We start from the raw sequence: 26,925 nt of genomic DNA, 5'->3' as shown, positions 1-26,925 counted from the left end.
ACAGGATGCTATTAGAAAGGGAGGATTTATAGAAAAGAACAACCTGTTGAAAATAAAAAAAAGAGAACTGACATACAAAAGTAAATATAATAGTGAGAAGAAAAAATTGATGAAAAATTTCAGTAGGCAGCACAAAAAAATGAAGAGATGAATTTTAAGTGAGGAAGAAAGTAAAAAAGAGAGAGAGAAGGCAAATCAAATCAGTAGGTCCAACATATCAATAAGCATTTCAATAAAAATTGGTAAAACAAAGGAAAGAAATAATGAATAATAATCATACAATTTTCCAGAACTGAAGAATTTTAAGTCTAAGCTGGTAGGGCCCATAAAACACTCACTGCAATGAGTGAAAGGGACTGATTAGCAATAAATACATCATTGAAATTATTTAGACCATCAAGGTAAAAAGATATTCCAAAAGTATTCAAAGAAAGGCAAAAGACATGGGACATAAAAAGAAGGGGAAATCGAACTTCTTAGCAGTAACAGTGAAATGCAAAAGGCCAGAAATTACTCCACAACTTTAAGGAGAAATTATTTTTAACCTAGAATTTTATATCCAAATTATCACTCAAGGGAGAGAGTTAAATAAATAATATTTGGTATTACGAACATTACAAAAATATTACTTCCCTTGCCTCTAGCTCCTTTAGGATTGCTTCTAAAAATTCAGGAATGAATAACAAAGAGGAAGACATGGAATCTATTAAACTGGAGATTCAACACATGAGATAAAGAAGGATGATGGATCAGAGGAGCATAAAGGGAAGTGTTGTGATGAAATGCAGGCAGCAGAGCTACAGAGCATCTAGGGCAGATCGGCTCCAGAGGTTGCAGAATGCCCAGGAGTATGTCTCAAGGATGACAATTTTTTAAATCAAATAAATGTTTTACTAAAAGTAGCAGAAATAAACAGAAAATACTGGAATAAACTAACAAAAATGAAGTGAATTAAGGCAGCAGTCATTCACTTTTTCACTTCTGTATACCAAAATATATGAAGCCCATATAAATTTGTAGGTCAGTTTTTACAAACCTTCAAGAGTATGCATTCTTTTCAAATACAAGTGATCTCATGTTAGAAAGAGAAGGTGAGGTACCCAAATCATTCTGTGAGGTTAGATAATCTTGATAATTGCACATGTATAACCTAAGAAAAGTATAAGTAAGTATAATATTTAAATACATAGATAAACAATTTATAAATAGATTATTTACAAACTAAATTTACATTTTACTTTACTAAAAACAAGTAGAATAAATTGGATTTATCCCAGAATCTACCACTGCAACTCATTATATTAACATCATTAAGGAAAAAAGCCCAATAACTTTTAGAATATCATTAAACTGTATTAATAAAGTAATTGTTAAGAACCTAATTTGATGGGGGAAAAACAATACTCAGTGAATTTCAAAACTCATTATCTAAAATATAATTTATATATTAACATGCTAATGTATAAAATCTTAATTTTATGGAGGAAGAAATAGATCTAGTATCTGTAAGATTCAAAAACCATTCATAATTTTAAAAAGGAAAAACATATTAAATTAGCAATAGAAGAAAACTTCTTTAATCACTAAAAGTTATCTACATGCCATCCCACTTTGGAAAAATCATAACTGATGATTACACTGGATGTGTATCCTTTTAAGACAAGAAAAAAATAAAAACAGAAATATTCTATATCACTATTATGACAACTTTAGATTTCATTATGCAATATTGATAAATGAAATAAAAGAAATATTAGAATTGCAAAAAAATAAAATGTTATAATTTGTAAATTAAATACTAAGATTGTTTGTATAGAAAGTATAACATAATATACAGTCACATAATTATAACTAAAAAAGTCCAGAAATATGGCTGAAAAACTTGTCATAAAAAAATCTAATAGCAATTTTAAAATAAAAAGTTTATGTATATATAATTTCAAAATTATAGCAAGTTAGAATGTAATGTAAAATAAATATGCAATAACCTCATGCGGAAATATTCAAAATGCTATTGAATGGCATGAAATAAAATCCAAATAATTATGAGCATTCTTGGATCCAAAGTCTTAATACTATAGGAACGTCATTTTCCCTCAAATTAATTTGGAAATCTAATGAATTTTCAGGATTCTATACTTTTTAGAGTTTCTACATTTTTAGAATTTAGCAGTCTAATTCTAAAAGTGGTATGAAAAAAATTGAAAGACCAATCCAAAAGTGGGCAAAGATTCAGAGAAATGAAAACTTATAGCAACTGCTGATAGTATAAATTAGTACAAAAACTTTGGAGAATAACTTTGTGATACTGAATCAATTTTCAGATGAACATAAACAGGACCTGAGATTGTAACATTTAGAGCCTTTTTACATGCGCAAGGAAACTATGATCTAATTGCAGAGCTATTTGCAATAACAAAAAGCTGATCAATATGTCTATCAACATGAGGATCTATCATATATTACGATATATTCATGAAGTGCAAAATCACACAAAAACTCAACCAAATAAAAAATATCAAATATGTTATGCTGAAATGAATAGGCAAGATCCAGAACGATATATACACAATGATAGCTTCAGTGACTTGAAAAATGACGATAAATATTGTTTATAGATACATACAAATGTAATAAACTATGAAACATATACTGCAAAGACATATTATTTATATAAAAGTGGTACTTCTAGAGAAAAAGAGAATATAGGAATCTGAAGTGAATATAAGCATGGTTTTATCTGCCCTGTTTAACTTCAACAAATTTTTGAAGGAATTTCTTCTATATTAGAATTGATAATCAAATAGACCACTAGCTACACAAATAAAGAAGGAAAAAGAGATCCAAATAAACACAATTAGAAACTACAAAGGTGATATTATCGCTGATCCTAAAGAAATAAAAATAAACATCAGAGAATATTATGAACACTTCTATGTGCATAAACTAGAAAATCTAGAAGAAATGAATAAATTCCTGGACACATACACCCTCCCAAGACTGAACCAGGAAGAAACTGAATCCCTGAACTGAACAATAAATAGCTCCAAAACTGCATCCGTAATAAATAGGCTACCAACAACACAACACAAAAGAAGCCCAGGAAAAGACAAACTCACAGCCAAATTCTACCAGATGTACAAAGAGGAGCTGGTACCATTACTACTGAAACTATTCCAAAAAACTGAGGAAAAGGCACTCTTCCCTAACTCATTCTATGAGGCCAGCATCATTCTGGTAACAAAACCTAGCAGAGATACAACAAAGAAACCAACCGACCAAACAAACAAAAAACCTCGGGACAATATCCTTGATGAACGTTACTGCAAAAACACTGGCAAACAGAATCCAGCATCACATCAAAAAGCTTATCCACCACAATCAAGTAGGCTTTATTTCTGAGATACAAGGTTGGCTCAACATACACAATTCAATAAATGTTATTTGTCAAATAAACAGAGTAAAAGACAAAAAATACATAATTATCTCAATAGATGCAGAAAAGGCTTTTGATGCAATTAAATATCCATTCACATTAAAAAACTGTCAAGAAACTAGGTATTGAAGGAACGTATGTCAAAATAATAACAGCCATATATAACAAATCCACAGTCAATATCATACTGAATGGGTAAAAGCTGGAAGCATTCCCTTTGAAAACTGGCACAAGGAAAGGATACCCTTTTTTTCACTCCTATTCACCATAATATTGGAAGTACTGGCTAGGGCAATCAGGCAAGAGAAAGCAATCAAGGGCATCCAAATAGAAAGAGAGAAAGTCAAATTATCCATGTTTGCAGATGACATAATCCTGTATCTAGAAAATCATAGTCTTGGACCAGTATCTCCTTAAGCTTATAAACAACTTCAGTAAAGTCTCAGGATGCAAAATCAACACACAAAAATCACCAACATTCCTATATACCAACAACAGTCAGGCCGAGAGCCAAATCAGCAATGCAATCCCATTCACAATTGCCACAAAAAGCAAAAATGCCTAAAATACAACTACCAGTGAGATGAAAGATCTCTAGAAGGAGAACTACGAAACACTGCTCAAAGAAATCAGAGATGACACAAACAAATGAAAAACATTCCATGCTCATGGATAGGAAATATCAATATTGTTAAAATGGCCATACTGTGCAAAGTGATTTTTAGATTCAATGCTATTTCTATAAAACTACCAATGACATTCTTCACAGAACTAGAAAAATCAAACTATACTACAGGGCTACAGTAATCAAACAGCATGGTACTGGTACAAAAAACAGACACACAGACCAGAATAGAGAACCCAGATATAAGGCCACACTCCTATAAAGATCCAATCTTCAAGAAAGCTGACAAAAACAAGCAATGGGGAAAGTACTACCTATTTAATAAATGGTGCTGGGATAACTGTGTAACCATATCCAGAAGATTGAAACAGGACTCCTTCCTTAAACCATCTGCAAAAATTACTCAAGGTGGATTAAATACTTAAATGTAAAAATCCAAAGCTATATAAACCCTGGAAGACAACCTAGACGATACCATTCTGTACATAGGAATGGGCAAAGATTTCATGATGAAGATCTGAAAAGCAATTACAACAATAACAAAAATTGGCAAATGGGACCTAATTAAATGAAAAGAGCTTCTGCATAGCAAAAGAAACTACCAACGGAATACACACACAACATAAAGAATGGCAGAAAAAATTTGCAAGCTACATCTGACGAAGGTCTAATATCTAGCAACTATAAGGGACTTGAACAATTTTACAACAAAAAACAAACAACTCCGTTCAAAAGTAGGCAAAGAACATTAACAAACAGTTTTCAAAAGGAGACATATGTGCGACCAACAAGCATATGAATACAAGCTCAAATCACTGATCTGATCTTTAGAGAAATACAAATCAAAACCACAATGAGATACCATTTCACACCCATTAGAATGGCTATTATTATTATTATTACTATTATTGTTGAGATGGAGTCTCGCTCTGTTGCCAGGCTAGAGTGCAGTGGTGCTATCTCATTTCACTGCAACCTCTGCCTCCTGGGTTCAAGCAATTCTGCCTCAGCCTCCTGAGTAGCTGGGACTACAGGTGCACACCATAATGCCCAGCTAATTTTTGTATTTTTAATAGAGATGAGGTTTCACCATGTTGGCCAGGATGGTCTTGATCTCTTCTCCTCATGATCCATACACCTCAGCCTCCAGAAGTGCTGGGATTACAGGTGTTAGCCACCACATCTGGCCAGAATGGCCATTATTAAAAAGTCAAAAAATCACAGGTGCTGGTGAGGTTGCAGAGAAAAAGGAATGCTTATATATTGTTGATAGGAGTGGAAATAAGTTCAACCATTGTGGAAAACGGTGTGGCAATTCCTCAAAAGCAGAACTACCATTTGACCCAGCCACATCATTACTGGATGTATATCCAAAGGAATAGAAATCATTCTATTATGAAGACACATGCATGCATATCATCATTGCAGTACAATTCACAATAGTAAAGACATGGAATCAACCTAAATACCAATCAATAGTAGACTAGATAAAGAAAATGTGGTATATATACACCATGGAATACTATGCAGCCATAAAAAACATTGAGATTATGTCCTCTGCAGGAACGTGGATGGATCCGGAGGCCATTACCCTTAGCAAATTAAAGTAGAAACAGAAAAAAAAAATACTACACGTTCTCGCTTCTAAATGGGAGCTAAATGATGAGAACACATGGACACACAGAGAGGAACAACACACACTAAGGTGCACCAGAGGGTGGAGGGTAGAAGGAGGGAGAGGATCAAGAAAAATAACTGATGGGAACTAGGCTTAATACCTGGGTGACCAAATAATCTGTACAACAATCCCCCATGACACAAATTTGTCTATATAACAAACCTGCACATGTACACCTGAACTTAAAATTTTTAAAAAGATAATTGGATACACTTGTGTTCATTGTAATATTTCCTTTCATTTCCTGAATATGTGAAAATTTTAATTAAAACTTATATAAGCATGTAAATAAATTATTAGTTTTCTAGTTTTAGTTTAAAACTATTAAAAGACAGTATTATTTTCTTGCATCAAAGTCTTTTGGTAAGCTAGTATTTAAATAAACAATAGAGACACATTACCAGATGGAGAAGGCTTGAACATTAGGCCTATAACCATAGAAATCAAAGAGAAACACTTTAAGATAATTTTATAGGTGGTGCATTCACTGCAATGCAAGGAAAATAATAGACAGATGTCTCATTAGCTCATGTACTTTGTATATTCTTTATCTGTATTTCTTAAAAGCATTACCCAACATTCCGAATAAGCAGAAGATTGGGCCACTGGTGAAATAAAACAAAATATAGAGAGTTAACTCAGTTCATCTTTCATTCCAGACAGATGACTGTCATTCACTAGAAAATGTATTGCACCCAGTTTAAATTTCATGGTAATTTAAATGTGCTTGGCATCTCTCCAGGGCCACCAGGAAGTTGACTTCAGCATTTGCGAACAAAGCTGAAATTACTGGAAATGACCTTTGAACTGGTGTGACTTGGGATAACTCCATTCATTACTTTTTCATCTTTGACATAATCCTATGCATATTAAGAATTTTCCAGTTGCAATATAAAAGCTGATGGATTCAAAAGTCTCTGGGAAAGTATCACCTCACCATGGATTTTTAAAATGCATTCATATCTAAGAAACTGGGTGGTTCATGACTGTAATCCTAGCACTTTGGGTGGCCAAGGCAGGTGGATCACAAAGTCAGGAGATCGAGACCAGCCTGACCAATATGGTGAAACCTCGTCTCTACTAAAAACACAAAAATCAGGTGTGTGCGTATAATCCCAGCTACTTGAGAGGCTGAGGCAGGAGAATCACTTGAACCTGGTACATAGAGGTTGCAGTGAGCCATGATAGCACCACTGCACTCCAGCCTGGGTGACAGAGCAAGACTCCATCTCAAAAAAAAAAAAAAAAAAAAAAAACGAAAAGTAACGGTAAGTCTCTGGATAGCTTAATAATGAGGAGATGAATGTTATGCTAGTAAGGGCTTTGACTTAAAGAAGTGGATTACTAGTATTGTCTGTAAATTTCTTAGGCTCAATAGCTCAAGTGATGTTGTTGGCTGGCCTGTTGTCATTTTAAAAAATGTATGCTAATATCTCTATTTTAGTCTTAAATTCTATGTTTTTCCCCTCTTTTCTTTAGAATAATATCTCCACTGGTAATTAGTGAACAGCTTCATCAGTCTTTCTATACTGTTATTATACAAAGAAATGTAAACAAAACATTTTGGAGCCATTAATATAAATGATTGAGGGACAGTATTGGTATTGGTAAACAGTTCCTGAAAATTGCTTTGCCACATAACTGAGAAACATACAATTTTTGTTGTGACACACAAACAACAGTAAATAAATAATACAGAAACAGTAAGTAATCATATATTTAATAATAGGAATAAAGTTTGCTTGTTTTGATTATTCACTGAATCCATCAAGGAAAATTTCTTTAAAATTGATGTATCTAATATTGAATTATTATTTCATAAATTAATGAGAAAGTAAAAATAAAGTTCACTACCCAAATGTCTATCTCATTGCAACATTTTAAGAGGCTTCCTCATTCTCTGTGGAAAGTTACAGTAGTGAAAAGATCATGAACTTTAAAGTTAGAGAAATTATGTGTGACTCTGTGGCTTAGCAGTCACTACTCTGACCCTGAGTTTCAAAACAGTTGAATATGTTTTACTGTCTGTAAATTGGGGGGTTTGTTATAAGGATTACATTGCCTAGTATTTCCTACATCCCCATTATCTGTAATTATGCCAATCACATAGTAAGGTGCTCATTGACTATTAAACCAAACTATTAAAGCATACATACATTCAAGGATGCACAAATGAATGAATACATGAAAAGGGTGTCATGTGGCACATAGTTATTTTTTCCATCTCCTTGTATTCCTTCTGCCTTCAGGATAATTACAATGACTAAATGAGTCAACATTTATGTTTAAATTATAAGTAGCTACCAAAGAAAAAAGCTGAGTCAGCTTTCCCTTCAATATCTCTGCTTATTTCTAAATATATTAATTTATGGTGCTTCTAAATTATTCTACTGCAATTGTAACACTTAGCATGGCAAAGAAAGATTAACTGCAAGCTGAATCTATATAGTTATTGTTCAACATACCTAAAATAAACCTATTTATGAGGCTTTTCATCTTCTCTGAGTTCTATAGCATACCTAGTGTATATGAAATAATTCAGCATTCATTCTAGATTATTGCAAAACTCTTTGTTGTAATAGGTATGTTTGCCAACCCTAACTTCCTGATGGACTATAAATCTCTTGAAAGAAGGGTTATAACTTCTATGCTATAGCATTTAGCTAAATAAATTTTAATACATTACACCAACTAGGATAACATAAGAATAATATTCCCTGATCTGTCTTTTCTTGCTCTCAATTAAATACACATGGAGAAGTTAAAAAAGACCAAAACATGAAGGAATGCAGGGGTTAAAACGTAAGCTTTGGAGCCAGACAGCTTTGGAGCGAGTGTTCAATCCACCATATGGAAAGTAATGTTCAATGTGTAAAGGAAGAGTAGTAACTATCGTTTAAAATTATTCTGGGGATTCAATCCTTAACGTGTAAAGCACTTAGAACAGCTCCTGACCATAGTAAGAGAACAATGTGAGCTTATTGTTACTACCATCATATAAAGATCAGGGACAATAACAAAAATAAAATCCAGTCATTTATAAGTGACATACTTAAAACCAAAGGATGTAAAAACCTTGGGGAAAAAAAACATGTGTAATTCACTACACAAATAATGACAAAATAAAGTAAGGTAAAGAAGTGTGACACAAAATAAAATAAAAGTTGAAAAGAATTAAATGGAACAAGGAGACATATTTACGACTGATAGAAGATAAATTACATTGGAAAGATATACCAGTTATGAACTTTGAAGAACTTAACAAATGCAAACAATATAAATATATCTATAAACACAGTGACATATTTATCAGAAATTCATTTAATTAGAAACAGAAAAATCAGCCATTCAGCTGCTTTCAGAGTGGACCCCTTTCAGTGGTGTTTGTATGTCTGCATAATGATTGTTAATCACTTATTTTTCAGAAGTCACGTAACTGATGAAATTGCTCCTAATGAATTAAAGGTAGAGACTGAGCCCAAAACCACATATGACATAAAACACAGATGATGCTGTTTATTTTTAAGGGCAGGATTTTGTGAGGAAGCCTGGCATTTCCAAGGATTACAACTGTCCAGCAGGTTACTAAAGACTTAAATTATATACTGTATCTGAATAGAAAAGATAATCAAGGTAAAACGGCAAAGTTAAATTGTACTATTTGCATGCCGTGTTTCACACTCATTATTCAAAATTCCTTGTATGGCACCACCAGATCTATGTGTGTGTTAGGCACTGCTAAACATTTTTGGAGGGGGCAGAGCAAAGCTGCATTCATCACTAATGGCTGGTGTTAATTAATGTCTTTAAAATGATGTTCTACTTTTTTGAATCATTTGATATGATTTAAAAAAAAGATTCAAAATATTCAAAGAATATCACATGATTTAAAAAAGTAGAAAACAATAATTACCTCTAGAGATGATTGTTAATAATATAACACAGCTGGGGGCCACAACTATTTCTTTGATGGATTTAATACTGTACTTTATCTGAAAAATAATTTAAGTTAAAATCAGTTGCTATTTTGACAGAAGAATATTGAAATGTGTTTGATTCTGACAGCTATATAGTACGCTGAATGTACTATACTAGTTAGATCTCCCACTCTGTCTGAAACATAATTAGTGAACTAAATAAACTCAAGAAACATCTTACATGTGAAATATAGAAACTGTTTTTATACAGCTTAACCTATACTAACAAAGAGATTGTTGTTATTTTAATAGGCTAAACTGTGATCCTAAAATATTAGTAATCACTTTAAGGCCCTAATTAACACCTGCACATGCAGAGGTTTTTAGAATTATTTGCTTTACTTCTCAGTAGGTTGATGTTGATAACTGAAGTAAGGCAAAGGTCCTCTGTTCCTCTTCACTGCAACTCAAACTTTTACTATATATCCTATTCATTAAAAAGAATAAGGAAGCAAGAGAGATAAATGTAATCAATCTACCTTCATCTCTGTATCAATAACTGTATCTCTATAGCTTTGTATTTTATATTTGCTTTATAGGGCATTCACTTTACATATTCCCATTTGAAATTCTTTATATTTTATGTATATCCATTTTAAGTGTATCCAGAAATAAAAACAACTTGACCACCCAAGACTACAATATTCTCTCAAAAGCCTCACAAGACAGGCAAATGCTTAGATGTTTTCCTCTCTTCCAGAAGTAGCCCTCTGACCATGAAAATCTATTATATTGCTCTCTTGTTCTCTTCCCAACATTGGTAAATGGCCCTAGAAAACCATCAACTGACATCTTCATGGTTCTCTTCTTTCAGAATTTCAGTTCCTTCATCCTCATTATTTCAGCAGTCCTATGTTGTCTTTGTATTTTATTTAGGTTACTAATTGTTCTCAGAAGAAGGCTTGGTCATTCATCAGCTATTTAATGGTACTGGGAAATGGAAATTGATTTATGGAAGTTTAATGGACATTGATATTACTGTATCTCAAATGCACTTGAGCATATATATGCAAAGTTCCTTTCAAACTAAACTGGGAAAGAAAACATAACATTTGAAAAAGAAAAACAAAGAATTCTCAGATTAAAAAATAGGACCACAATTTTTCTTAGGTTATAGAGGGAGAAAAACAGCAAGTTCATAATCTGGGCTTTTCCAATGTGATGGATCACACTTTAAGTATGGGCCATGATATCACCGAAATTCAAACTCACGTCTGTGAATGGGGAAAAAGACCCTGGGGATTGTTCTTTTCGTATTACCATGTGTTCTTGCCCCCACGTGTATGCTTTGTATTCTTGCTAGAAAACAAAAAACAAAACACAAAACAAAACAAAACAAAACAAAAAAACGAGAAGGAAGCTTGAGCTGATATCATCACGCTTGCCAGTTCTTATCCTGAGAAGAACTCCATTCTCTGTGGTTTCGTGAGGCTCAGCACCTATGCACATTTTTGTGTTTGAATTAAAGAGAATTTTAATTCAAAGGGCCATTTACAAGAAAACAGTCACATTTGAGCATGTGCATGCACACACATGTGAACTCAATAACTGCCATAACGCAGAGCTGATACGTTATAATCTCTTACAAAAACCAAATAAAGCCAGAACTTAATATAACAGAGGAGTAAAAAAAATCACTTGTATTTTTAAAATAAGTAACACTAGCATTAAAAAGATTTTTAAAACACTATCATTAAAATTAAACTCTTTGGAAGGAAAGGAAAAAGATACTACTATATATTCCAACCTAAAGGATATAGCCAAAGATAAAATAAAGGGGGAATTTTATAGTTTTAAATGCATTCATTAGACAATTTGAAAAGCTGAATTAAAATAATCCTCACCCCCACTCCATTCCAGAAAAGAAGCTAGGAGGAAATACACACAAACACAGATATTATATATATACACAATATTTATATATAAAGTAATGTTAAATAATTAATTAAAACAGATGCAAAAAATGCAACTTTTTTAAAGTTTATACTGTGAACTGAACATATTTTGAAACCTTTCATTCCATTGCATACATCAAAAATAGTATATTGAATGTTTTAAATACTTAAAAAAATCATAGGTTAAAACACAAGAAAAGGGAGTTCCTAGAGCTAGAGTAAAAAACAAGAGAATCTATGATGTTAAGTTGTGGTTTACACCTGAAGCTATGAACAGTAAGAAGTGGACACAGACATAGGAGCCCAAACATCAATATCTTTCAGAGTATGGGGACAACCTCTGTACCTGTTTGTTGCAGGAGGTAACAATTGGGTTCATTGGATAGTTCGGAATTGCCTACCCATCTGAGAATGCAATAACTCTAGACCTTATCACCCCCAAATACCAAGCTATAAACCACAAGCAAGCTATAAAGCAAAGGAAAAGATAAACCCCGACTAGAAGACTAATATAATTGTGACATTATGATTGATAAAATGATAATCTACAGATTACATAAAAGGTACCTGCAAATCAAAGAGAAAAAAAAATCCTCAAAGAAGAAGTAGTTCAAAGATATAAATAAAACATTCACAGGAAAGGAAATTTAATTGCCTGTATCATATATCTTTACCCTCTCAGGTTCAGGGAAATGCATATTGTTAAAACAATGATGTACCATTTGTAACCACCAGAGTGTCATTTTATTTTTAGTTGGCAATGTAGTCTATAATCTAGATGTTGCTACGACAGTGTCTATAGTTGACCATTGCTATATGTGATCATTTTTAATAGATTTGTAAAACTAAATAACATAAATATATTTTAGAAATTACAATTCAAGAGCCATAGAATATGGCTAATAGATGAAATATGTGGGAGAAATTAAAATTTTTTTACATCAAAAATGCTCCCAAGAGGCAGTAAACTTCTTTAATTCAGTAAATTTTTAAAGAAAACATCCAGAATATGTACTTAATGTGACATATTAATGATTTATAATGTACTTTCCTCCCCATGAGACAAATGTAATTATATTGAAATTATAGAAATAGTACAGAAAACTTAGAAAACATATTATTTATAGAGATGCAAATATCCCCCAAATTTTCAAGTTAAAGCTCTCAGTGTATTAGAAGATATCATACATAAATATTATTTATCCTAGTGATAAAATACTTTAATATTATAATTTAATTTTAAAAATACTACATCAAAAGATTAAAGAGTAAAGTAAATATACCAACAGTAGGAAAAAGTACTTGATATAGTTCAACATTTAATTTGTTTAAAAGCTCATAATATGCCATAGTTATAAAGAAATATATTTGATATTCTTATATATAGCTATATATAAAATATATTTCTATCTACCTATATTTCTATAATCAATATATTTCTATCTACCTATCTATCTAAAGGTTCAGCCAACATTTTTGTAAAGGGTCAGATAAAAATACTTTTAGTTTTGTGATCCATATTCAGCTCTGCTTATCATTCTAGAATAAATGCAGCCATAGGAAATATGTAAATAACTGGTATGTCTGAATTCCAATGCCCTTTTATGAAAACAGGCTTCTGGGAATTTGACCTATGAATCTTAGCTCGCCAAACCCTGTACCAGAAACATTCTGCTGGTCCTTAAACTTATGAATTAGCAATTAGAATTACTCCCATGAAAATTAGGAGAAAACTGTGGATGCCTACTGTTTTAGTCCATTTGAGCTGCAATAACAAAATACCATAAACTGGGAAGGGGTGTCTTATAAACAGAAACTTATTTTTCACAGTTCTGGAAGCTAGGAAATCCAAGATCAAAGAACCAGCAGATTTGATATCTGGTGAGGGGCACACTTCCTACTTCCTCCTAGCTTCTTACTTTATCCTCACATGGCTGAATGAGGAGAGGTATCTCTCAGGCTCCCTTTAGAAAACCATTGATTCAATTCATGAGGACTCTATCTTCATGACCCAACCACCTCCCTAAGGCCCCATCTTACAACATCATCAACTTGGGGGTGAGGATTCCAGCATATGAATTTTAGGGAGATATAAACATTCAGATCATAGCATCACAACCTTGGCCCCCAGAATGGATGTGCTTCTCAAATGCAATATACATTCATTTCATCCCAATAGCCCCAAAGGTCTTAACTTGTTCCAGTATGCAATTTAAAGGGTAAGTCCTAAGTCTCATTTAAATATCATCTAAATTAGATTTGGGTGAGATTAAAGGCAGAATTCATTCTAAAGCAAATTGCTCTTCAGCTGGTGAATCTGTGAAATCAAACAAATCATGTACTTCCAAAATACCGTGATGAGACAGGCTCAGCACAGACATTCCCATTCCAATAGAGAGAAAATAGAAAGGAGCGACAGGTCCCCAGCAAGTTCAAATCCTTAAGTCTTGAGAATAATCTTCTTTGACTACATGCTACACCCTCCAGGCCCACTGGGGAGGAGGTCTCCACTCCTGAACACACTAAGGGTGAGATTCTGCCCCTACAACTGTGCTGGGAGCAGCACACTACAGTAGGGGTCTGTTTGAGCTTTACCTGGGACTACAGAAAAGCAGAATGATAGAGTGCTGGGCCCAAGCCTGCCACATGAGGCAGTGCTGGCAGCAGGATCTCTCCTTTGAAATCATTCTACTCCACAGGCCCTTGAACTCTGGGCCTGTGGTTGAAGAAGCAGCCCTGATAATTTCTGAAAAGCTCTGAGGTAATTCTTACATTGTTTCGAACGTTAAGTCCTGGCTTCTACTTTCCTGAAGTCCTTGTCTATGCAATTCTGGTATTACATTACATGTTTTAAAATTATTCTTACCTTTTATGCCTCATTTTCGTGTGTGTGTGTGTGTGTGTGTGTAACTTGTATATTTGCTGGAAGTTTATCTGTGAGGAATCTGTAAGGCTTGCATTAAAGATTGTGTTCTTCCAAAGAAGATTTACTTTGATTCTGTCATTTGGTCCACTTTAAGTGACCACTTTAAATGGATGTTGTATACAGTGTAAATTCAGGCTCTAATTTCACCTAAAGCCTGACCTGTTAACATAAAATCTAAGGAACAATTTGATTTCTTGTATCCAGAGCCAAGGCAGATGAATGTCCAAGCTGCCTCGGTGATATCTTTTTCCCCTCATGGAAAACTGATGATAACTTGCCCCAGTACAGAGTTAGTAGTTTATTTGTTGTCTCTGTGCTTCATTCTCAGCCACAGCCCCAATGCCCAGAGTGTGGTTTAGCAGAGTGGGTAGAAAAAAAGTTATCATTCATCAAATAAAGAATCTTTCTATTTTTAGACACAAATATAGCTTTCAGAGGGAGCTAAAACATATGCAATATTAGTGACTCAATATAAAATAATGAGTACTAATTGTTTTCTGAGATTCCCGTTCTAATATCAAATCTATCGCTCTACTAAGAAAATATAAATATTTAATGATAGTGCGAGTAGAGAGAAGATCCAGGTTTGGAACTGTTTTGTTCAATCTGACTGCCCTTAGTTACGTATGGCTATTGTAATTTGAATTTAGCTTAATTAAAACAAAATAAAATTTAGGAAGCCTATTCTTCAATCACCCTAACAACATTTTGATTACTCAATAGCTACATGGTGGTATTGGTTACTCTACTGGAAAATACAGAATATAGAATGTGTTCATCATCACAGGAAATTCTACTGGATAGCTCTGGTTCAGGCACATGCCACAGGATCAGAGGAAGTCATGGAGAAATAAATTTTTCTGCAGTAGATTAGTGAGAGTATTTGGACATCTGTTCTAAAGGGAAGAAGAGAAATCCAGAATGAGAGTAGCCATGGAAAAATCCCACCTTTCCCACTTTTGCACCAACCTTGACTTCCTCCATTTTTCTTCTGGAGAAGTTAAATACTCTATATTTGCATTACTCAAATGGATTCCTCATATCTTAAAAATTCTAACTCAGAGATCAGCAAACTTTTTCTATGAAGGGCAAAATAGTAAATATTTTAGACTTTGTATATCATATGGTTGCTGTCTCAACTACTGAACTCTTCCCTAGTACAAATACATACACAGGCAATAGATCAACCAATGGGCATGACTGTTTCAATAAACCTTTCTTTACAAAAACAGGCATTGGACACGATTTGGGCTATGGCCTGTAGTTTTCTGACCTCTGCCATAAAAACAAATAAAACAAGAATACCAATTCTCAGTTCTCTAGCTGTAAACTCTCACAAGCTCAGGAGAGGTATATAGCAGGTTTCTTGTCAAGAAAATGATGTTTAATAAGAATTCCGGAAAAGGCATTAGATTTGGGTCAGGGGCAGAAAAGCAAGTAGTGCATCTAACTCATCACCAAACAAAACATCTAGAAAAGTAAAAGGAAGGAACACATGAGTCCAGAATCACATAGGATCTGCAGTCTGGAGAAAATAGAGAGTTAAATCCAGACTACACATATGTCACAGATACTGATACGGAAGGGCTGCGCTCTAGGCTAAGCCACACCCTCAAGCCTGGAACCTCCTCCCTAAGTGAAAACAGCTGACCCTGTTTTTCCGGCCAAATGTTGCCTTTTTGGCCTTTCCCGCCCCCATCCTGTGCTCTCAGCTTGGAGAGCAACACAAGCAGCTAAATATCGAGGATACAAGTGACTGAGCAGCAAGCCAAGAAGCAACTGAGCGTCGGAGACTACAGATAGATGCGCCTAACTTCAGATGGTGCGGCTTTGGAGAGGTGCCCAGCCAAAGATGGCTGGCTTCAGGGAAATATCACTTTCTCATCCTCTTTCCAGCCTCCCTTTCGGCTGAGAGCCACCCACCGCTAAATAAAGTCTTCCGCATTCATCACCTTTCAAACAGTTCTTGTGACCTGATTCTTCCTGGATCCTGGACAAGAACCTGGGTGTCGGGAGGGCAGGGGCTGCCACCCTGACCCTCCACTGTGTTGATTGGCACTTGGCTGTCCCCAGACGGCAGAGCTGAAAGACCGTTGGTTGTAACACTCTTGGACGCTGCTGCGGGCCCTGCACAGAACCTGCTCCCACCAGAGAGGCCCTACCGGCTGGTTTCAGCATTCGTTCACTTCAGTTGTTCCAGCGTTTGTTCACTTCATTCACACACTCATTTGCTCACAGGCTCCCTCTCGCAAGCAGTGGCCAGCATCGAGCTAAGTGAAACCGAGTCACTCCAGTTCCTGCCTGTGAAGGGGGTCAAGGGAACTATCCCATCTCCTCATGACAACGTGTAGAAACTAAAGTAGGACCGGTAAGCAGCCCCAAGTAGAGATTATACAGGAGGAAATGCTCAGCACTTATAAAGAAATGAGTTGCTTTAGCTAGGTAACTCTTACGTGGAACAAGCCATGTAAGACTGGAAGGGAAGCTGCGAGGATTAAGAAAGTTTATTATGCCGGGTGGCGTGGCTCACGCCTGTAATCCCAGCACTTTGGGAGGCCGAGGTGGGCAGATCACAAGGTCAGGAGATCGACACCATTCTGGCTAAAGTGGCGAAACCACTTTTTTCTTACTAAAATACAGAAAATTATCCGAGCGTGATGGGTGATGGTGCACGCCTGTAGTCCTAGCTACTTGGTAGGCTGAGGCAGGGGAATTGCTTGAACCCAGGAGGCAGAGATTGCAGTGAGCCGAGATCGCACCACTGCACTCCAGCCTGGCCATCCAGCGGGACTCTGTCTCAGAAAACAACAACAACGTAATAATAACAAAAGAAATTTGTTAGAAACAGGAAGCAAGAGGTTAGAGATACAAATAATATCTGACATTTATGAAGCTCCCTGGTGAATGAAGGCTATCAGGGCCACATTAATGAAGTTCTGCTGGGGCAGGCATGGTAGCTGATGCCGGTAATCCCAGCACTTTGGGAGGCCGAGGCAGGTGGATCATTTGAGGTCAGTAGTTTGAGAACAGCCTGGCCAACATGGTGAAGCCCCATCTCTGCTAAAAAATACAAAAATTAGCTGGGCATGGTGGCGGGTGACTGTAACTCCAGCTACGCCAAAGGCTGAGGCATGAGAATTGCTTGAACCCAAGAGGCAGAGATTGCAATGAGCCAAGATTGTGCTACTGCACTCCAGCCTGGGCAATAGAGTGAAAGTCAGTCTCAAAAAATAAATAAATAACCCAAATGTCCATCAATGATAGACTGGATTAAGAAAATGTGGCACATATACACCATGGAATACTATGCAGCCATAAAAAAGGATGAGTTCATGTCCTTTGTAGGGACATGGATGAAGCTGGAAACCATCATTCTCAGCAAAATATCGCAAGGACAAAAAAACCAAACACCGCATGTTCTCACTCAAAGGTAGGAATTGAACAATGAGAACACTCCCACACAGGAAGGGGAACATCACACATCAGGGCCTGTCATGGGGTGGAGGGAGGGGAGAGGGATGGCATTAGGAGATATTCCTAATGTAAATGATGAGTTAATGGATACAGCACACCAACATGGCATGTGTATACATATATACCAAACCTGCATGTTGTGCATATGTACCCTAGAACTTAAAGCATAATAAAAATAAATAAATGAATTAATTAATTAATAAAAAAAGGTTCTGCCTCACTGTGTTGTGGGATAAACTTAGTCTCTGTTTACGTCTCCACTGTGTATCCTCATTATGCATCTCTCCCATTCTAGATTCTGTTCTTACTGTGTTTTGTCCAAAACTTTCAGACATTTGTCTTGCTCTTTGCTTTTCTTCTAACATCCTCTTGATGGATATATTTGTCTTCTGATACAATGACAGCTGATCATTTGGATGAGATAGTTGAAAAAGATGAATACTGAAATGTGTTGGAATGAATTGTATTTAGCACTTGGCTTAAAGGGCTCTTCCAACAAATATTTTGCCAGTTTTTCTTTTTTGAAAGATAATTATTTATTATGATAGAAATTATACAAAATTCATGCTGATTTGTTGTGTGTTCTGTTACCTAAATTGAATCTTCATGTTGGATAGCTTCTTCTAGAACTTGATACATTCACTTCTTAGTGGGCGTTGTTTGGTAATGTAGGTAAATTTAATATCACATTGAAAACCCTACATATAGTTTAAGCAGTATGTTTTGAGCACCAAGATAAAGCTTTTGACGTTCATACTGTTAATTGTTGTTGTTTTGTGCCAAAACTAGCCAATATTCCACACAAACAATATATACTTACCCAATGAGTTTTCGAAAGGATTATCTAAAGCCCCATATTCAGTGAGATGCCAATTTCAGTTTGCCTATTTTCATTTTGCCTACACTTTTTATTTATTCTCCATCTCCTGTCTTCAGCAGCTTCATTTCCATAGGTTTACTCTAGATATCTCCCAAGTGAGATTAATGCACTCCTAAGAGTTTGGAAGATTATCCAGAGTAGCATATGAAGAAAATCCTAGAATTTGTGTAAAAATTTAGTTTATCTTAAAATAAAGAAGAAATTGAGCTTACTAATTTGAAAATATTTATGTATGTGTACTATTTAATATAAGATACATCAATTTTATATACAATTATGATTTACAAAATAATATACACATTTATCCAGTTACAATATTTGACATGTGGATTGCCATTGGTACCCTCATTTAGTGTCTGTGTAAGATGACCCTGTGTCACACAGAATAGTCAAGATATGCTGATGGAAGTGTGAGTATTCCATAATGTAGAATGGTTAAGACTATGAAAGTTGGGTAGAAGACTCAACATGTTTCAACTTATTTGTATGAGTGATTTCTGTATTAAAATGTGTGACAATACAAAATATGTGGATAACAACATTTGTTCTGAATCTGAACCCCTAAAGAAATATCAGAGAAAACATGAGAAAAAAAATCCAAGAAGAAAGATTCTCAAGTTATTTCTTTAACAAATATGATGCTTTGGGGGAACATTTTGATAAGCATGACTACTGGTGGAGAAGGTGGTTTGATGGAATTAAAAATAAACAAGAGTGCCAGTCACTGAAAGGGACTCCAAATAGGTTTCATTGCTTCTACATATTTTTTCTATTTCACTCTTTTCAGCATTCCCAGAATGAGATAACTTCTTAATGCTCGTGTCCAGTCATTTCACCTTTCTCATACGTACAAACTGGCTATCCTGAGTATACATTCTCTTTGGAAAAGTATAAGGCTCATTACTTCGTGACTCTATTTTTTTATTCATATTTTTCACCTTTTACTAAATGCATTATATACTTTTGCCACATTAGACTACATGAATATTTCTGTAATATGCCTTAAACAGAAAATCGTAAACTTCTATCTTCCTTTTCTATATTTCAAATCTTCTGCATTTTCCAAGTTAATCTCAAATGCTAACATCTTCAAAGATCCTTCTCTATTCTTCCCACTGAGATTTTATATCTTGTTTTATATGCCATTTGTATAGCTATCTTATCTTTTATGTCCCTTCAGACAAACAATTCTGCTTTATTTGCTTTTGTCTTATACTAGAACTCTTCCATGAATTGAACTGGTTCCTCTTCCTCAAGACCCAATCAAGGGTCCACCTCCTTTGTGAACTGACTGATCTCTGAGCCCAGTCACTGAATGTCAACAGCCTTTTAGCATGAAAGAAAATCACTTGCAAATGTTTGCAGTCATGTTTTTTGTTTCATTGTCTTGAGCATTTCATGAGGACAAGGAATACACATTATTCTTGATTCAATTCAATATTCTGATATACTGATAACTCCTAACACAGAGCTGATTAAGTATATGACACTTAATAATGTGGACCAAACACATACAATTTAGCATGTAATCCATGACTATGGCTTTGTTTTATACTTCATTTGTACTGAATAAAATCTTCTTGCCAGATTGTACTTTTTAAAGATGACCACAACAGTATTTCTCAATGCACGTGGCACTGTGAGTTGACTTGTGCCCACCTGTCCCCCAAAATTTATATATTGAAGTCCTAACTATCAGTACTTCAGAATATGACTTTATTTACATATAGGATCATTGCAGATATAATTATTTTAAATTAGGTCATTAGGATAGGCTGCATTCCAATATGACTGGTGTCCTTACTAAAAGAGGAAATCTGAGTACAAACAAACACACATGGAAAATACCATGTGAAGATGAAGGCAGACATTGAGGGGTGATTCCACAAATCAAAAATGCCAACAATTATCAACCCATCAGAAGCTAGGAAACGAGACATGGAACAGACTCTTTCTGACAGTCTTCAGAAGGAACCAGTGATGTTCTCATTTTAGTTTCAGATTTCTGGCCTCCTGTGAGATAACAACTTTACGCTGTTTATGCCACTTCATTTGTGTTACATTGTTATGAAAGGGCTAGAATAACTAATGTATATAATTTAGGTCGGCACTTCTGAAAAGTTAATTTTTGAACCTAGAACCCAGATATTTCAAACTCCTATTTGTGCTCCAGAATGTACAGACTTCAAAGGTTACAACTCATCTGTGTTCTTTCTACAAAACTTTTGTGCACTGTAACACCCACTCGTTTACTTCCCTATTCTGGTAAAAAGGAAATCTCAAGGTGCTTTACAATATTTCACATTTTATTATTAGAAAATCATAGTCACTGATTCATAGCATATTTATAGCTAGCATAATTCAAGGGTTGTATAGTGTATTGTCATATTTTTATCATACAAAGAAAATGAAATAAAAAGACTGACATTGCAGTGAAATTCATATCAATTCTGTGATGAGAAAAAAATCAGCTAAAACTTTTGTTTGGTGCAAATATGGTAAAAGATAATAGATATCATTTGTTCTCAAACGAAATTATGGAGACCAAGGTAGATATGAATTCCTGAGTGAAAGCAGGTGATATTTTAGAATTGACTGTATAACAGGAATCACTGGATCCATACATCACTCTTGTCTTTTTAACGCCAATCTCTATGTTAACCTTAGATTTAATATTTGAAGTGGCTGGAACAAACTGATAATGATCATGTCAGAGAAGAAGACATTTGGCTTCACTGTTACTGTTTTTGTGTGCATATTGGGTTGACTTATTTCTAAGTTAGTGTGTTGTGGTAGTACAAAAGGAGAAAACCTTTTATATAGATATGTATTTACATCTGTGAAAAATACATTCAAGATCTCAAAGAGAATGCCCTATTCCTCATTTTACTAAAGGGTCATTTCATTGCATGGCACATGTTTCTGTGAAATTGAATTGATGTAAGCTGAGTTTCAGTGAATTTGCCTTACCCAAAGCAAGTAAGTAACTAAACCTACAGGTGCTTCTTATCTGTTTCATCTGTTCTGAGAAACAAGATTCTAATTTTTATTATTGCCTTGATTTCTCTGATGAGATGTCAATAATCTACCAACACTATACTCAAGACAGACATCTGTAAATGATCACATTTTCCTCATTTAGTCTGATTATGGGGTCAGAGTTCTTTATACATTGATCCATTGAGTTTCTGTGAAATCCTGAGAGTTGGTTTATAACTTGAAACATATTTGTTATCCTTGCTTATTGATATTATTATTTGAGAATTCATAGAGATAGCCATATACTTAATCAAGAAGTCAACCTCCACAAAGTTGTACATACAGGTTTATAAAACAATTATTTTGAATTTGACACATATATGTAAGCAAATTTTGTAGATTAGATTAATGTGTACATTTAAATGTGTATTTACAAATTAAAACTATACATGCCATGACTTTCAGATTTTATGTATTTATGAAATATTTTTTTTAAATAAATGAACCTGGAACAGCTTTGTCCTGATCTCATTTGAAACCTCTCTTCTTGCCAGTTTGTTCTGGATGAGTCATTGATCCTTTTTTTTCCTAGACCAGTCCACCTATCATTATGACTCATGAAAAGGTTCTTCATAGTGGTCACCTTTCTAGTTATTCCATATATCAGAGTTGAGGTTTTAATTGTAGCTTATTCTAAGCCTTTGTCTACAATTTCTCAAAGTTTGGAGTTTTATGTACAGTGTTCTGTACTATTTTATTAGTTATCTATTTGGTATAACAATGAGTACCAAAACCTAGCATCTTAACACACACTTATTACTTCACACAGTTTCCGAGGGTCAGGAATCAGGAATCTGCAAGTGATTTAGCTGGCTGGTTCTGGCCCAAAGTCTCTAAAAGGGTACGGTAAGGCTTGGGTCTCTCTATAGGGATGCTTACAACATGGTAGCTTGCTTCTCCCAAATTTCTGATCTGTGTTTTAACAATCTCTTTAAGTGATTTTGATGCATGCTAAGGCTTGAGAACCATTGAACTAAGGAACTCTTTTGAAGATGCATGTCTGTTAAAATTTCTAGCATAATTTTCTAGAAGGAAACATCAGTCTTTACTTGGTTATCACCTTACATCTGGAAGTATTTATATTCTTTAGTTGTATAGGGGCAGGAATACAGAAAGGCTTCTCCTGTCCTCAGCTTTGTTTTATGAATTGGATACTATACAAATCCATGAGAATTCAGAAGTTCAGGAGGTGTGTAACTTCTCCTACAAATACCTTGCATCATCTGTTCCAAAATGCTTCCTTTGTGCAACAGTAGGAGGATTTTTTTTGTTTGTTTTACCACCAAACAGACCCAGGGTGATGATAAAAACGTTCTTTTTTCCCCCTTTTTCCAAGCCTCTTAACTCTCAATATTTACATTCCTTTGAATATACAAATTCCTTCTGCAGAACAGTTGGAGCTAAAAAGCTTTTAAAACTTTCTGCCTCAATCCTTTCTTAACCTTTGCTCTATAACAATTCAACCCAACTGTAGGTACATTACACTATAATTAAAGTGCTTCAGCAAGCAGCATGGACATTGGCTCCCTCAGTTATCAGTAAAAGAAATAAGCAGGAATGTTTTAAGATGCATTTTTGTTCTGCTATTAAGTGGAAGCATATTCTTAAATAAAAATTTTGTTTCAAACTTTCATATCTCAATGATTAACTTTTGAGGCTCTGCTGCTCCAGGAACAAAAAGCTTTTAAGTTTAGGCCATCCTCAGTACAATGTTATTCCTAATGACAAATGGACGTGTTACTAGCTGGGAGGTTAAAAAGTGAGAAAAGACTAAACTAAAACTATCCTCACAGTACAGTGTTTCACTTAATGACAAATGGCACTGTTTGAACATAAGAAGATAAAAGATGTTACATTTACTTTGAAGCAGAGCAATAGCCAAGTGCTCCATACTACTGATTGTAGATGTGTCTAAATGAGTGAGGTTCATGGCAGAGTACCAGCCCCTATCACACTGAGAAAGTGTCATTATCTTTTTCTCTCCTCTGGAGAACACATTTGTGCTGTCTAGGAATTCACTTGTATTGTCCTTAGAAGAAAATCCAAACAAAAATACAAAAATTAACATGTTTAATCAAGTCACTCTTTTATTTTGTCAGAGAAATTTTTTAAAAAACAGAACAAAGATGAACCACACCCATCAACTTCTTGTTTTCAAAAATCTGCTTTTGAGCATTTGTAACTTAAAGCGTTCCTCAAATAATTTATCTAAATTTTAGTCAAACACATCACATCCATAAGAAGAGAAAATGTAACATATATTATTGATCAGATTTTTGCGTTCACAGTACAACTTAAAAATAAAATGATGACTTGTTTCCAAGGGAAGAAAGAACAAACAAGAAAGATGACATGAGCTTTCATTTGAATTGAGGCGTGATGATATCTACTCTTGCAATTGGTTTTCCATTCAATGATTGCTCACATGAGAGATGTTTTTGTAATTTCTTGAAAAGAACTGTCCACATTTAGCCTATCAGCATTGGCATAAGGTTGAAATTATTCAAGAGTGAATAGAGCACATGGAATCAGTATTGTTCTAGAAAATGCAACTATTTTACAATGACTAATTAATTACAATGACAGCAGGAGATTTTTGAGAGTCTATACAAACTAAAAATTAAAGAAATAGAAGTTCCTAGCATACCTAGACTCCTTTTCCATGAGTGAACACAACGCTGTCTCTTTCTTCTTGCCTTAACTATAAATGCATTCTCATTTAACTGTACTTCTTGGTTTAGTTTTTTTTTTCTTTAAAGCTTATAATCCAAATCTGTCTCTGCTAATTTATTGTCCTGTGTAATACTACCAGAATATCTTGACCTCCTGCCATAATCTGCTCCCAAACTTTAACATTTAAAATCAACCATTTTATTTTGCCTACTGAGTCTTCGCAGACTACCACATAAGGGTAAAAAAGACAATGAAATTTAAATTGTTCGATGACCCATGCTCATCAGTTTCCAACCATGATGTAATTCTCATTGTATTGCCACAGAAGCAAACCCTCCTTATTCTGATAGAAGCTCTGCCTGGCTTCCAAATATGGTTGCATCACTGTTTCAATGTGCCTGCTGCGATGTTCCACCATGTGGTATCCCTGGCTGTCTGAATCAGATTTGGACTTGCTGTGCCTTTTGAATACAGTGCCATAGCCTGCACATTGAGCCTGATGCGGTTTCTAACCCTAATCTTCCCAGTCTAACCAAACTCAATTTGCCATATTCATAGCATCTCTTGACTCTTTTAATACAAAACCACTCTTTTTTTTGTTTTCATGTGGGTAGATACTGAGTTTATTATGTATTATTATGTATGTATTATAGTATTAAGTGGGTTACATATAATTGAATAATTTTCTAGCTAATTATTTTTTATTTTCTTTTCTCTCTTTTCTTCTTAAATGAGCAAAACTAGGAAAATTATGGTAGAGTAATGAAGGATATCATAGCTCTCATTAAATTTTAAAGTGCTGTTTACTTGCAGCAATATGGATAGAACTGGAGGCCATGATCTTAAGTGAAATAACTCATAAACTGAAAGTCAAATGCTGCATGTTCTCATGGCATTTGACTAAGTGGGAGCTAAATAGTGTGCACATATGGACATAGAGAATGGAAAACTGGATATTGAAGACTAGCAAAGATGGCAGTGTGGAAGGGGGTGAGAGATGAGAAATTACCTAATGGGTATAATGTATACTATTTGAGTGATGATTACATCAAAAATCCATAGATTCATGTACCAAAACTCAGTTGGACCCCCAAACTCTATTTTTAAGTAAAAAAAAAAATAGTAATTACTGTATAAGAAACCATAAGAGAAACAAAGGTTTAGTGTAGCTGTGGCATTTGACTCTCCCTAACATTTATTTATTGCTATGCTATAATACTTATATGTGATTAAGTTTTCTAATCTAAGTTGGAAAAAAAATTTAACATCCAATTGGAATACAGATGATCCCCAACTTATGATACTTTGACATATAATTTTTCCACTTTCCAATGGTGTGAAAGTGATATGCATTCAGTGGAGACCCATATAACCATTATTTTTTTACTTTCAATACCATATTTAATAATACATTACATGAGATATTGAACACTCTATTATGAAATACGCTCTGTATTAGACGATTTTTCCAACTGTAGGCTGAGCACCTGAAGGTAAGCTAGGCTAAGTTATGATGTTTGGTAGGTTTGGTATATTAAATGAATTTTTGACTTATGATGGGTCTACGAAAACATAACCCCATTTTAAGTCCAGCAGCACTTATAATAGTGCAGCCTCTTCTAATGATCAAGCTTCTGTTAAAAGAAATATATCTATATAAAGATTGCCGAATAGGAACAGCTCCGGTCTCCAGCTTGCAGCGCGAGCGACACAGAAGACACGTGATTTCTGCATTTTCAACTGAAGTACTGGGTTCATCTCACTAGGGAGTGCGGGACAATCAGTGCTGGTCAGCTGTTGCAGCCCAACCACTGAGATCTGAAGCAGGGCGAGGCATCCCCTCACCTGGGAAGTGGAAGGGGGAAGGGAATCCCTTTTCCTAGCCAGGGGAACTGAGACACACAACATCTGGAAAATCAGGTAACTCCCACCCCAATACTGCACTGTACCAAGGGTCTTAGCAAACGGGCACACCAGGAGATTATATCCCACACCTGGCCGGGAGGGTCCCACGCCAGCCCAGGGAGCCTCCCTCATTGCTAGCACAGCAGTCTGCAATCTAACAGCAAGACAGCAGCGAGGCTGGGGGAGGGGTGCCCGCCATTGCTGAGGCTTAAGTAGGTAAACAAAGCCACTGGGAAGCTTGAACTGGGTGGAGCTCACAGCAGCTCAATGAGCCCTGCCTGTCTCTGGGGACAGGGCACAGCTAATCAACAACAACAACAACAACAAAGCAGCAGAAACCTCTGCAGATGCAAACGACTCTGTCTGACAGCTTTTTTTTTTTTTTTTTTTTTTTGTTTTTGTTTTTTTTTTTTTTTT

This window comes from Piliocolobus tephrosceles, chromosome 15 (assembly GCF_002776525.5).
Source record: "Piliocolobus tephrosceles isolate RC106 chromosome 15, ASM277652v3, whole genome shotgun sequence".
Classification (NCBI taxonomy): Eukaryota; Metazoa; Chordata; class Mammalia; order Primates; family Cercopithecidae; genus Piliocolobus; species Piliocolobus tephrosceles.
The sequence above is the reverse complement of the archived record's forward strand: the minus strand, read 5'-3'. Positions refer to the sequence as shown.